Here is a 13124-nt window from a genome sequence, read left to right as displayed (position 1 = left end):
ACTGCATCCCTTGAAAATGATTGTGTCCAGAGAAAGGCAAATTTTGTAGGATTTCACTTATCTCAGATTCTCAATTATCAGGTTCATAAAAAGATAAAGTACAATGTTCTTTTCCTGGGCCTCAAGGGCACTAGAATTCAGCACTGATGGCAAGAGTATGTTCACGTGAGTTCTGGAGATGCAGGGTGGCGACACCTATACACCAACATGAACATGGTTAATGCCACTCAACTGTGTACTCCAAAATGGTTTAATTACAAAACGGATGTTTGGTGTCAATTACCAGAATGTAAACACTTGGGAGACTGCTGATTGACTCATCTTAGCATAGTTTGTGTTGTGATGGCAGAATACAAGACACTGGGTAATTCATAGCACAGATTTTATTTCTCAAACTTGGGAGGCTGGAAGACCAAGACTGGGGGCCAACTTGTAAGAACATTCTTGTTGTGTCCTCCTGGGGAAGCAGGTGAAACAGGGACAAGGGCTGCTTTGAGAAGCCCTTTCCCAGGGAAGGAGAATCCATGGCCTAAGCACATCTTCAAGTTCCCACCCGCTAACACATCATAATGCAGAGACAAAATAGAATGACAGCCCATGCTCCCCAGAACATCCCAACTTCTTGGCATGAGTCCATTTCTGCAACATTTCACAAGTCATGATTTTGGATAAGACAAGAGTTAAGCTGAACACATGGGGAGAGGGCTCCCTTCTCGGCTCCTGCTTGCAGTGTTGCATGTGGCCTTACAAGCCATCACTGAGGTTCTGCACAACAGCTCCGACTGCCCCCCTATCACATCCCCATGAGGCTGACTCACACTGAACACTCCCAAGTCCAGAAACCAGAAACCTTACAAGAAATCCAAGGGAGATTTGTTCAAAGTCTGCCCAAAACACCAGTCCACACAGGTTCAAGTCTCTTACAAAAATGCCAGAGTATTTGCATCTAAACGCTGTATATCTTCTTCCTGTAGCACTTCCATTATCTCTAGATGACTTCTGACACCTAATACAATGAAAGGGCAGTGTCATTCTCTGTAACACTGTAAGATCCAGGAAACAATGAGGAGAGAAGTATCTGTCCAGAGAGACACAACTCCTTTCCTGATAGTTTGGATTTCCAGCTGGTGGGGACCATGGATGCAGAAGAATGGGTACAGAGGCAACTGCACTTTCTTGCTTTGCATTGAGGGGAGGAAACGCTGCAGCCAGGATGAGGGCTTCTAGGATGATATCCTTCAACTCAACATCTGGACACATCTGACCTTCAGGCTGGAAGACTTTCTAGCAGGGGATCCAAGGACTTGCCTACTTGTGGAAGGAATCCAAAAGAATAACTTACTTTAAAGGGCATCAAAGAGGTTCAGGAGGGAGGGAGTCAACCCAATTGTCTAGACCACTTTTAGAGGTCAGGGGGTGGGTTCCAATGCAAAACACCGCAGTCCCATGGAGAATTCTGCAGTGTGTTGGTGATTAAAGACAATGTGTGAATCCAGGGGTCACTAGGTCCTCTCAGCCATAAGGAGGGAACTTGCCATAAAGGAACTAGGACAAGGATGAGAAGAAGGCTCAGTGGGGAGAGATCTGAAGAAAGGAAAGTGTACTCATTAGAAAAGTGTCCCCTGAAAATTCTTAGCCACCCAAAAGTCGTGTGAACTTATGTGGAAAAAGAGTCTTTGTACAGTGATGAAGCTAAGAGCTCACATGATGGAACACAGCATCAACTGGGCCCAAATCTAATATCTTATATTCTTGTAGGAAGAGGGGAGTCTGGACCCAGAGACCAGGGAGACTTGGGGATACAGCCTATGTGAGGTTGGAGCCAGGTCGGGATGCCCATATGGGAACCACAGATCATGGACAGCAGTAGGAGAGTGGGCAAGGGCTGACAGAGTTGGGGGGACAGTCCCCTTGAAACCTGGGAGGGGTTATGGCACTGGGACAGCCCAACACCTACTGTGTTGAGCCTCTGGAGCTCAACGGAAGACACTTCCTCTGTTGTGGGCCACCCAATTGACAGGGTTTGGTTGCAGCAGCCTAGGACCCAGCTGAAGGTCTGAGCATGTTGGCCATGCAGGTTGGATCTGGACCGCAGACACACTCATCAGAGACTGTAGGGTCTCAGCCCTGAGGCAAGACAAGCACTAAGTCAGGCCAGGTGGGGAAAGGGCTAGGCACACACTGGGGGCTGGTGCCTGTGTTACTGGGAGCACTTCTGACCCCAATTCCCTGATCTGCTGCCAACACAGGCTACAGAGGAGGGTAGAGGGACACAGAGCATGGATCTGCCCCACTCAGTGGGCCCAGGCCAACACCACACCCAGCAGCCTCGTGCCATGCCCAATGAGTCTCGAAGCGGCCCCCTCTTCCCATCCTGAGAGCTCTTCCCTTCCTCATGTGCCACTACCTCCCCACTGTCTCTAGCAATATCTACTCTGTACCAACATTCGTGGGTACTGCTCTCTCATCCCAGGACAGTGTGGTCCCACACACCCTGGTGAAACGGGCCACCTGGAGGCTGGACCTGGAGGTTGTTGAGGTTGAATGGCAGGTGTGGTCTTCTGGCACTTTATTATTTAAGTTAAAAAAACAAAAACAAAAAACGGGTCTTGGTGCTCAAAAATGTTTGATTTGCATATTCTCATCCCCTAACCCCAATATTTTCATTATTTCCTCACATATGAAATCTTACTAGCAGAAAGTTAATTTCGTATTATACAAAGTTGATTGAAATAACATTGGTATAAATAATCAATCACCATACTTTCAATTTTTGTTCTGCTTTCCTGTTAGAAACCACTTGGATACAAGAGAACAGAGGACAGACTCATGGAAATGCTTGAAATGACAAGAAGCTCCCACTCAAGCTCAGCATTCAGTCCTGGACAGGGTAAGACCAGGCCACTTTGACATCTATTCCAAAGAGTCTACCAGACAGAATCCTCTGACTGATCCCTGACTGAGCCATAGGAACTGGCTAGAAAAGGCTTCACATCCTCAATACATTCTTCACTTCAGAATACTTGACAACCATTGATATCCATCTCTCGTTACCTTGCTCCCCAGCCAACCAGTCTTCAACAAATTCAAAGGAGCAACTCATGCAAACACACAGAAAGGGATGTTCATTACACACATCCATGTGTGAAAAAGACAACTGGTATTTCTTGTTTGGGCTATTTCAAATGAAATCCCTTCTGCATGACCTCCACAAACCAAACGAAAATATTTGTGAAATTCCCAAGTAGAAGACAAGATACACTTGCCAAGGAGGCAGTGCCAAGAATTTTGACACTCCAAATGTAGAGTGTGTGTTTAGGAGGCAGTCACAGTTTCCATGAGAGAGTCCCATGAAATCAATTACGAAGATCCATGCTCTAGCCCAACCATGCAAGTGATGTGACTTTGAAAGAGATACTTAGTCTTAGCAACCATCATCACTAACCACTAAGTCAATGAATAAAGGTCCTCAGGTGTCAAGCTACAAAATGTGGGATGAGCATGGATGAGGATGGGTGGGAGAAGTCTCCCCCTCTAACACAATTAGGGAAGGCTGTGCCTGCCCTCAAATGGCTGGGGGGCCTGGGATCCTGCCACAGAGAGGGATTCCAAACCTCACATCCCCTGACCTAGGCCAGAAGACCAGGTAGAGTCCAAGGACCCTGGGGCAGCCCAATGGCAATAAAGGTCAAAAGGAACTAGGGATCTGCCTGGACCCTCAATCCCCTACTCTGAGCAGGGCTGCATGACGAGGCCAGAGGCCATCCACAGCAATCTGCCTTTATAGGAAAACTGAGGGACTGCAGGCTGCCTCTGGCTCACTGAATCAGGGTGGTGTTTTCATAAAGCAAGACCACTTCCTCACATTTGACCAGCAGCTCATGCGCTGACAGCACAATGGCTGGCTTGACTCAGGCCCTGAGAAATGAAATAGAAAATTCATAGCAAACCCATCTATAGCTCTTCCACATCATCAGGGGGTGTGATTCATTTCTGTCAACAAAGATGTCTGAAATGATGTCTAAACATGCTGGGGACTCACCTGTGTGTGGAACTTTTCAGGAAAAAGGGGATCAAATCTCATGAAGCAACTCTTCTCTCTTCTAGCCCATGGGCAATGCAAGGAATCTGCATGATACCAGAGGCTCACTTCTCTCTTCTCATGTCTTCTGGAAAGGAATCATTAATGCTTCCTTCAAGGTGAAGCAGAAGCCTGCATTCCCAGCTGCACAGAAGTGTTTGAGGGCACTGTCTCCCTTAAAACCCAAGAAGAAAAACAGGTCATTAAAGAGGCACATGGATTAGAGTACATGATCAATGATCCCTCCTCCCTGGAGCCTTCCACATGACTGTCTTCCACATTCACAGAGCAATGCTTGGCCATTCTCAAAGACCAGGAGACCATGATGCTCATCACCAGGAAGTCAATAAGGAACATGAAGAGAGCAACATGGATTGCAGAAGGTGGCACACCAAGGATCTTCAGCACAGCTGCTAGAACACAAGAGCTTAACTTCAGTATTGACTTTCTGCCACCTACCAAGTACAATATTAGTGTCAAGCACAACATGCAGACATCCAAGTAGCAGGTGACACCGTGCATCCATTCACAGAAGTGGGCAACATCTGCATTGGAACAAGGAAGTATCTTATCCTTACTCATAAAAATCATCAGAAACAAAGAATAAAATGGATGGAAGACTTACCATTTCACTATTACGTAGCTGTTGGAATTCCCTATTAAATCATACCTCCTCCAAAATAAAAAGTATCTATGACTTTTTAAAACTATGGTCTTTACTTAATATTTATGTATGCTATATCCCTGCCTAATGCCCTTTGAGAAAGGAGCACATAGAATTGGATCTTTGAAAATTTCACATTTCCTGATAAATATTACTGCCTATGTCAGGCATGGCGAAGTGAAATGTGGGACTTTGGATACTCAAACGAAATGTTGTGGGATTGGTGACCCTGACTCATAGACAGCATGTGGGTTCTATGAAAGCTAGTGAGGGAGCAGGGGTAATGAAGATGATAGAACAGATGACCTCAGGGCATACTGGCAGATAGGCCAAACTGAAGAATATGTTCCAGATAACCATTGGTATTTGGGCTCCTGAGCCCAGACCTGTTTTTAAAAAAGGTGCAGACAGGCAGTGTTCATATACAAAATGTCTACCATTTAAAAGTGGATAATTTCAATGGCATCTAGTTACACATCTGATAAAATGGTTTGCCAACTTATGAATTTCATTCTAACAACAACAAAAAAAAAAACCCCACAGACAATGAGACATATAAAGATAAAAGCTTGTCTTCACCAGGACGCCTAGAAATAGGTTTTATTTGGCTCAGGCAAATACCTTTCAATAGAATTTCTGATTTCTGAATGAACCCATTCAATTTTATACTGCACAGATCACAAGGTTTTCTTTATAGAATATTCTGTTCTTCTTAAGCCTCACATAGAAAATATCTCAAAGGAAATATGAGGGGAATGACCCAAAGTGATGCAGATTTATTACAGTATGCCTAAGATCCTGAGGATATATTTTGGCTCAGCCCATGGTATTGCTTCATTATTTTATTATTTTGTAAGTAATAAAATGTAACTTCATGTTGGATGATATACTCAAGCCATGAAAATATCATCTAACATCATTCTTCCCAAAACATTAGCCCAATTTCTGCGCATGCTCACTTACTCTTTAGGAATTGTACTAATTGTTTGAAGGTTCTAGAGGACCTGTTAGTTTCATAATTGAAAAACAATCCAACATACTCCAGATAAAGTTACATGTACAAAAAGAAGAAAATAAGGTCAGCCTACAGCAATGGGCAGCTGCCTGCCCTCGGCTGGGAGGAGCACTGGCCATGGCACCAGGGCTGCTGGGCAGCAGAAGCCTCCACAGCCCTGCAGGGAGCCTGGAGCACAGCTCTGCATAACCATGCTCAGCCCTGGACAGATGCACATGAGTTCCCATCACAGGCTAGAGTGTGACAGTCCCAGGTGCATGCCTGTCATGCCAGCCACCAGGGAGGCTGAGGAAGAGGAACCTTTGAGGTCAGCCTTGGCAATTAGACCTTGTGGCCAAGGGGGAAAAAATTACAGGGGTCTCTGAGGGTGTAGCTCAGGTAGGTCACTTGCCTAACAGGCTCAAGGACCTGGGTTCAATCCCCAGAACCACACATAAACCAAAAAGTGACCTTGGAACATGATTTAAAATGATGGGTCAGGTACACAGAAGGAATCAGGAAAGGGTTTTTAAAGCGAGGACTTAAAACAAAATTCACAGGTGCGACAGGAAAACAAAAGGACACAGAGTCAGTGAGACCTGAAATACCTGGGCGGGTCTCTCTTTTAAACCGGCCTCCTGCTCCCCAGGTCACACTGGGCTCCTCAGTCGCCCTCCCACTCTCCAGGGGGCCTGCGGGTCAGGCCACCTCTTCTCCTCTGAGGTCCGCGGCCCAGGCCACTCTGCTGAGGCCACCGCATCCTGAACAGGACCCTGCAAATCAAAACCCACCCAGCTGTGAACAGCAGCTCCGCTGAGGAAAGCCCTCAGCTGAGAACCGGGACAGCGGGGTCGGGCGGTGGGCGCTGTGGGGACCGCCCTGGCGGCTCCAGGGGACAGGCAGCCCGGGACCGAGGCTCCAAGGCGGCGGCAGAGTCCTCCCAGGGTCCCACCCTCGTGTGGGCGCCTAGACCTGGGCCGCTCCTGGCCAGCTCACTTTCTCCGCTCCTGGATCCCGGGAGCCGGACCCGCCAGACCCGGACCTGCAGTCCCGCCTCCAGGGCGCTACTTCCGGGCTCCTCCCACGTGGAGCTGTGCGCGACCGCGGCTCCAAGTTCCCGCCCTGGCATAGGCCCCGCCCCCGTCTCCCTGGCGATGGCTCCACTTCGCTTCCGCGTCAACCTCAGCGTGCTGAGGGCGGGGCCCTTGGCGCCCCGCCAGCCGCGCTGTCACCTCAGCTGGTGAGCTAGGGTGGGACAGCAACTAACTAGCCTCCTCACCTGTCCCCAACTTCCTAGGTGTGAGGCCTGCGGCTGCCCCTCGTGGCCGTGGGACCGAGTGGACGCGGCCCTGGATGCTGGGCTTTCTCGTGGGAAATGGGCCTCAGCCAGGGTAATGGGACTGCTGCCCAGAAGGACAGGGCTCCTTAGAAGGCGCCTGCCCCTCTCCTTGCTTTGAGGGACCGCCTCCAAGGGCCTCTTGGACTGACAGCTGCTGGCGAGGGCTTTCCTGGGCATATGTTGTGAGCTCTGCCCCAGCCTCTGGTTGGGAAGTGGGACCTTCCTTCAAGCAGGCACGACACTCAGGGTAGCACTGCCCTGTGGTGGCCCTGTGCAGTCAGCGATGTGGTAGAAAACAGACTCTCCCAGGGTGTTGGGACTAAGCACCTAAGAAAAGAAACCACACCAAAAAAAGCCAAGGACCCTCGCTTCCCAGGCTCCCCATGAGATTGGCCTTGGAATCCCCAGAGCTGCTGTGCCCTGATGTCCTTCCTCCAAGAAGCCTTCCTGCTTAACTGCTGAAGCGTTTGCTGTCACCCTGACCTCCATTACTGTTTCCATACACTCCCATTAACTAAGGTAACCTGGAAGGATAACTCAGTTCCCTGTTGTTTGGAATGGCCAAAAGGATGCAAAGAGGCAGCACAAGGTATGGATCAAATAGATGGTAGCTGATTGTATTAAGTAAAGGAAGTGTGAAGTAAGTGGAAGAATTGTCACTGCAGATATGATGGCGCCCTCCCTAATATTGTGTTTTATTTCTCTTCTTCAGTGTGTAGTGGCTGTGGTTGGTTCGGGGATAATACATGCTCTAAGGTGTACAGTCACTGAGATTCAAGACTTCGGTTAATGTTTTGATTTAGATATAATGCCCCCACCCTTGGGATATGATTGAAGAAACACAGCAGCTCTGATTGCAGTGGCAGACATTTGCCACCATGGTAGAATGCAGTCTGAGGACAAAATTGCTAAGAGAAATAAGGTAGGCCCAAGCCACCACAGAGGCATGAAGGTAGAGTCCTGATACATCTATGATCAGTGAGTCAATAAATTCCTTTTGGTAAGTAAGCCAGTTAGCATTGGGATTTGCTGTTATTTGTTTCCATGTACAAAATGTTTTGGGAAGAAGAGTTTTCCAAGTTGCAAAACAATGATCTCTCAATAGTGAGACAGTTTGAAAAAAATGTTCATAAGGCTTGCTATTATGTGGTGCATCCAATAAGTCACTTATCTATGGGACTAGAAAAATAATCTCAAACAATTATTTAGAAAACTAACTCCTAAGAGATATCAAAATTTTATCATATGTTTATGACAGTAAATAGTATTAAAGAAGAGTGGATAAATGGTTTGGCACCAATATTCAATGGTCTTAAAGGAAAAGAGGAATTTCTCCTGTCTTATGTCCACAAATACATTGCCTTTTATGTAACAGGACATATTATTTGTATACACGGACACTTAATTGAATCAATTAATTACTGTAGAAAAAGATAATAGGGGGCTGGGCTTGTGGCTCAGCGGTAGAGCGCTCACTTAATACATTCGAGGCCCTAGGTTTGATCCTCAACACCACATAAAAATTAAATAAGATATTGTGTTCATCTACAATGAAAAAAATATATATATATACATATATATATAAAAAGATAATAGGAATAGAACTCAAGAGCACTAATCAACATTTTCCAGGTTTTGAGAAAGGTTAGAACTGAAACTTCAGGGATATTTTTCTATCTATTAATACATAGGATATTCTGTCATTTCTTCCCCTTCACTGTGGGTTTTGTGTATTGCATTAGTCATGTCTCTTCAGGCTCCTTTATTTGGACATTTCCACAGCCTTCCTAGGTCTTTTATAAAATTAACATTTTTGAAAGCTATAGTCCTCCTTACCTTTGTTTTTCAGTTGACCTACCATGAGATGAACTTTCCTTTTGGCTTACAGTTCTTTGAATTTCAGTGTACATTGAGAAAGTTGTTATTGCCTAAACTCCTCCACCCTAGGCCATGGTAGCCACACTCCTGTCCCCTGCCTAATCCCTGGCAAATAGGATTTATTCTTCATTATGATAGTTTTGAACAGACATCTTATAAAGGAAAACAGCATGTAAATTTTTGAGACTGGGTTCTTTCACTCAGAATAATGCCTTTTGATTCATCCAAGATGTTACCATCAGTAATTTGTTCTTTTTTATTGCTGCCTACTAGTCATTGTATGAATGCATCACAATTTGTTTATCCATTCAATGTCATGTTCCTCACAACTAAAACACTCAGGGTCACTCCAGGGGAACTGGGCTGCACGAAATAACCACACAAGAGACAGAGATACCTTTTTCTTCGGGGTCCTGTGACGGCTCCTCAGACCTTAAGGGTCCACAGAGAGAGAGAGAGAGAGAGAGCAGGAGCTGAACCCTTTTATTAAGGAGAAGCCATTCAAATGAGGCAAGAGGTCAGGTTTCAGGAGGTTGAGTCTAGCTTCATGATGTCTGCTGTCAGCAGATTGACTGACATCTAGGAAGGCCACACCCAAAGGCTGAGCAAGAGAAGGGGACACACAAAGAATCATTTCCATGGAACATTCTATCCCAAACAGGGCAAAGGGTTAATATTACAAAGGAATAGGTGAATGTAGCTCAACCCATGGGGCTACACGCCTATGTCTGAAGACACGCCCTCAAACTTCCTGGACCGGAGCAATGTCCACATCACTACAAGATGTAGTGACCGGTCAAAGTCTTTCCGCTCCAGGATGGAAGGTATGAATCATTCAGAGTAGCTCCCCACAATTCAACAGTTTAGGGACTTTTGAATTCGTTTCAGTTTGGGGTGATTATGAAGACAGCCATCTAAACATTCATGTACAGGCTTTTGTGTGAGCCTAAGTTCTTATTTCTCTAGGATAAATAGCTAGGAGTGAGATTTGCTGGGTTCTGTGATGGGTGTGTGTTTGATTTTATTAAGAAACTGCCAAACTGTTTTTCCTGATCATTACCCAGGATGCAGCTGAGAGGAGATGATCTCTTTTTGGGGACGGCTGCATTTAGTAACCAACTGCTTGAGCAAGATACAGACCAAAGATAAGGGAAGCCACCAATAGCCTATTTGAGTTGATTTTTGAACAACTCATCAGGGTTGAGAACATCACTGCAGAAGAGTGTGGAGTAGGGAAGCAGCTCAGGACAGGACACCTGGGAAGCAGAGAGAGAGCTCCCCTCACCAGGACAGAATAAGAAACCCCAATGGCAGTCCCTAGAGACCTTCCTCCTCCAACCACACCCTACTGCCTACATCACCACCCAGTTAATCCGTACCAGGGGTTCAATGCACTAATTAGGTTAAGGCTCTCATAACTTGCACTGTCTCACACAGGAACTTTTGAGGGACACTAATAAACCATCACATCTGTGAAGCTGCAAACCTTTTTTCTTATAGGACGTTTTCCCGAGCTGTCAGCCTTCAGGCCTTTTGTAGTTTCATGGATTGGAAATCTCACTTTTTAAAATAAATATTTCTTCTTTCAGTTGTAGTTGGACACAGTAGCTTTATTTTATTTATTTATTTTTATCTGGTGCTGAGGATGGAACCCAGAGCCTCCTGTGTGCTAGGCGAGTGCTCTACTGCTGAGCCCCGGCCCCAGCCCCAGGAAATCTCACTTTTAAATGGTGCATCCTACTGAACACAGTGCTCTACAGGGAAGTCAGACAGGTATTTCTGGTCATATATACACTGAACAGAGAGATGTTGAGGTCCTACTAGGTATCAGGTACTGTTCAATATTCTGGGATACAGCACAGACCTGGGCCTTGGCCTCTCAGAGTCTGTCTTCTAGCTTGCTTGTTTCTGTGTAGCCTGAGATTAAATAAGTTTGAACAGGGAAGGTAGGGGCATGTGTGTGTGTGTGTGTAGAGTGTCACCATTCACGGATTAAAGTTATGATTAGCGTTGGGTGCATCAAAGGTAAGTGAAACAAAATCTCATGCCAGGGCAAAGTAGGGGAGTTAGGGTACATACTCAAGTTTTAGTAATTTTATAGGGTACTTCCTATATACTATTATGGGGTGATTTTTTTCTGAGTCTCTATGGTTCTACCTCTCATAAAAGAAGGTAACTGTAATTAAGCTTCACATCTGGTACGCTGGTGCATGCCTTTAAAGCCTTGGGAGGCTGAGGCAGGAGGATCAAGGGTTCAAAGACCAGCATTAGCAATTTAGCAAGACTCTAAGCAACTTAGTGAGAGCATGTCTCTAAATAAAATATAAAAAGGGCTGGGGATGTGGATGTGATTCAGTGGTTAAGTTCCCCTGAGTTCAATCCCTGATACCAAAAAAAAAAAAGAATTAAGCTTCACATTTTTCATGGAATTGGCTGTTAGGGAAATGCTGTTACCCTGACTACTTCTATGTTTATGAATTAAAAAATTCTTTGTCCCAGAGTCTGATCTCTTCTACCAGTATCTATGAGATTATGGCAAGCTTGCTTAACTTGTAAATTGGATAAAAATCTCAAACCCTCAATTCTTGACAGATGTCACTCAAATCCCTTCTGCCTTACATTTTCTCTGCCCCTCATGCAACCCCCAGTATCACTCAGACTTTGGCTCTCTCTTCACAGGAACAACCTGATAACATGTTGCTATACCTGTGTTGCTGTACTTCTTTCTTCCTATCCTGGGGCTTCTTCAAAATTCCCATGCAGCAAGAATCTATAGTCAGTTTGCATGCATGCACAGCTGGTGTTGCAGAGGAGACCAGCAGGTGGCGCCAGAGCATGACAGACATGGATGTTTCTGTCCCAGATTCTTAGGTTCTTGCTTAAGATGATTCCAGGCAACACAGGAGACTTAGTAAAAGAAAAAAGTTTTTTTAGCAGGGATAGAACAAGAGAAAATGGGCACATCCTCAATGGAAAGAGTGGGTCCTCTTAGGAAAAGGATGATGCACTCTCCCTGCATTCCAGCTTTATATAATTTCTTAGGGAAATTTCCAGTGAATCCCACAAAGGTCCACCTCTTGACTTTTGACAGTCGGATTGCATCAGACTTCCTAGTCCCCACTGAACATGGTTTGGAGAGTCAATGAAGGAGAAATGAAAAGGCTACAAAGAGGCAGAAACTTTCTGTCTGAAAATAGAAGACAGTCCTAGGCTCAACAGCATAATTTTTAAGTCTTAATAGCTGAAAGGCCAGGGGACGTGGAAGATACTGTGCAGTTTTTGAGTTTCCCAAAATGGGCTTACAGAATGGTAAAGGAATGAGTTTCTAGCATGGTGATTGAGTCAACTTTGTTGTCGTTGGGTGTTTTTTGCTGTTGTTTTCATCTTTGGATTTGTTTGCTTGGTTTCCCATATTTTAATTGGTGGATTATAATTACACATATATATACAATTATGTATATAATTATTCATATATATTTATATTGTTATAAATGTATAAGTATATATGTATATAGTAGTGGTGTTCATTGTTACATATTCATATATGCACATTATATAACAATGTAATTTGGTCAATTTTGTTCCCCAGTATTTCCCTTTTCCCTCCCCTGTTCCTCCCCCTGGTCCCTGTCCTCTGCTCCACTGGTCTCCCTTTCTTTTTCATGAGATTCCCCCACCCCTGTATGTTTCCTTTCCTTTTTTTCTCTCTAGCTTCTATATACGAGAAATATATGACAGAAAACATACGACTGTTTACTTTCTGAATCTGGCTTACTTTGCTAAACAATGCTTTCAAGTTCTATTCATTTTCCTGCAAATGACATCGTTTCATTCTTCTTTATGGCTGAATAAAACTCCATTGTGTATATATATATACCGCATTTTCTTTATCTACTTATCATTGATAGCTACATAGGCAGATTCCATAATTTGGCTAGTGTGAACTGTGTTGCTGTAAACATGGCATGCATGTAATAACACAGTATGCTGATTTTAATTCTTTAGAATAAATACCAATGGTCACGTAGTGGTTTCATTCCTAGTCTTTTGAGTAACTTCCATACTGATTTCCATAGCAGTTATACTAATTAACAATTGCACCAGCAGTGTAAAAGTGTTTCTTTCTCTGCACGTCCTCTCCAGCATTTATTATTGTTTGTAATTGTGA

General features: G+C 44.8%; 1 long non-coding RNA gene across 3 annotated transcripts; it reads right to left on the bottom strand.

Annotated features, from left to right (window-relative positions):
* Positions 1-368: 368 nt before the first annotated feature.
* LOC139702144 (uncharacterized) lies at positions 369-6815 on the bottom strand. Of its 3 annotated transcripts, none has more exons than XR_011704732.1 (4): positions 6736-6815; positions 6348-6512; positions 4043-4256; positions 369-2127 (listed from the first exon to the last, which is right to left on the bottom strand). It is a non-coding gene; the product is annotated as an uncharacterized lncRNA (long non-coding RNA). The 3 variants fall into 3 exon arrangements; XR_011704734.1 differs by having other exon boundaries at positions 369-1308; XR_011704733.1 differs by having other exon boundaries at positions 6712-6791.
* Between the last annotated feature and the right edge of the window lie 6309 nt (positions 6816-13124).

The sequence above is a fragment of the Marmota flaviventris genome, chromosome 16 (genome assembly GCF_047511675.1).
Source record: "Marmota flaviventris isolate mMarFla1 chromosome 16, mMarFla1.hap1, whole genome shotgun sequence".
NCBI lineage: Eukaryota > Metazoa > Chordata > Mammalia > Rodentia > Sciuridae > Marmota > Marmota flaviventris.
Note: the sequence above shows the minus strand (reverse complement) of the source record. Positions and strands in the feature narration are given on the sequence as shown.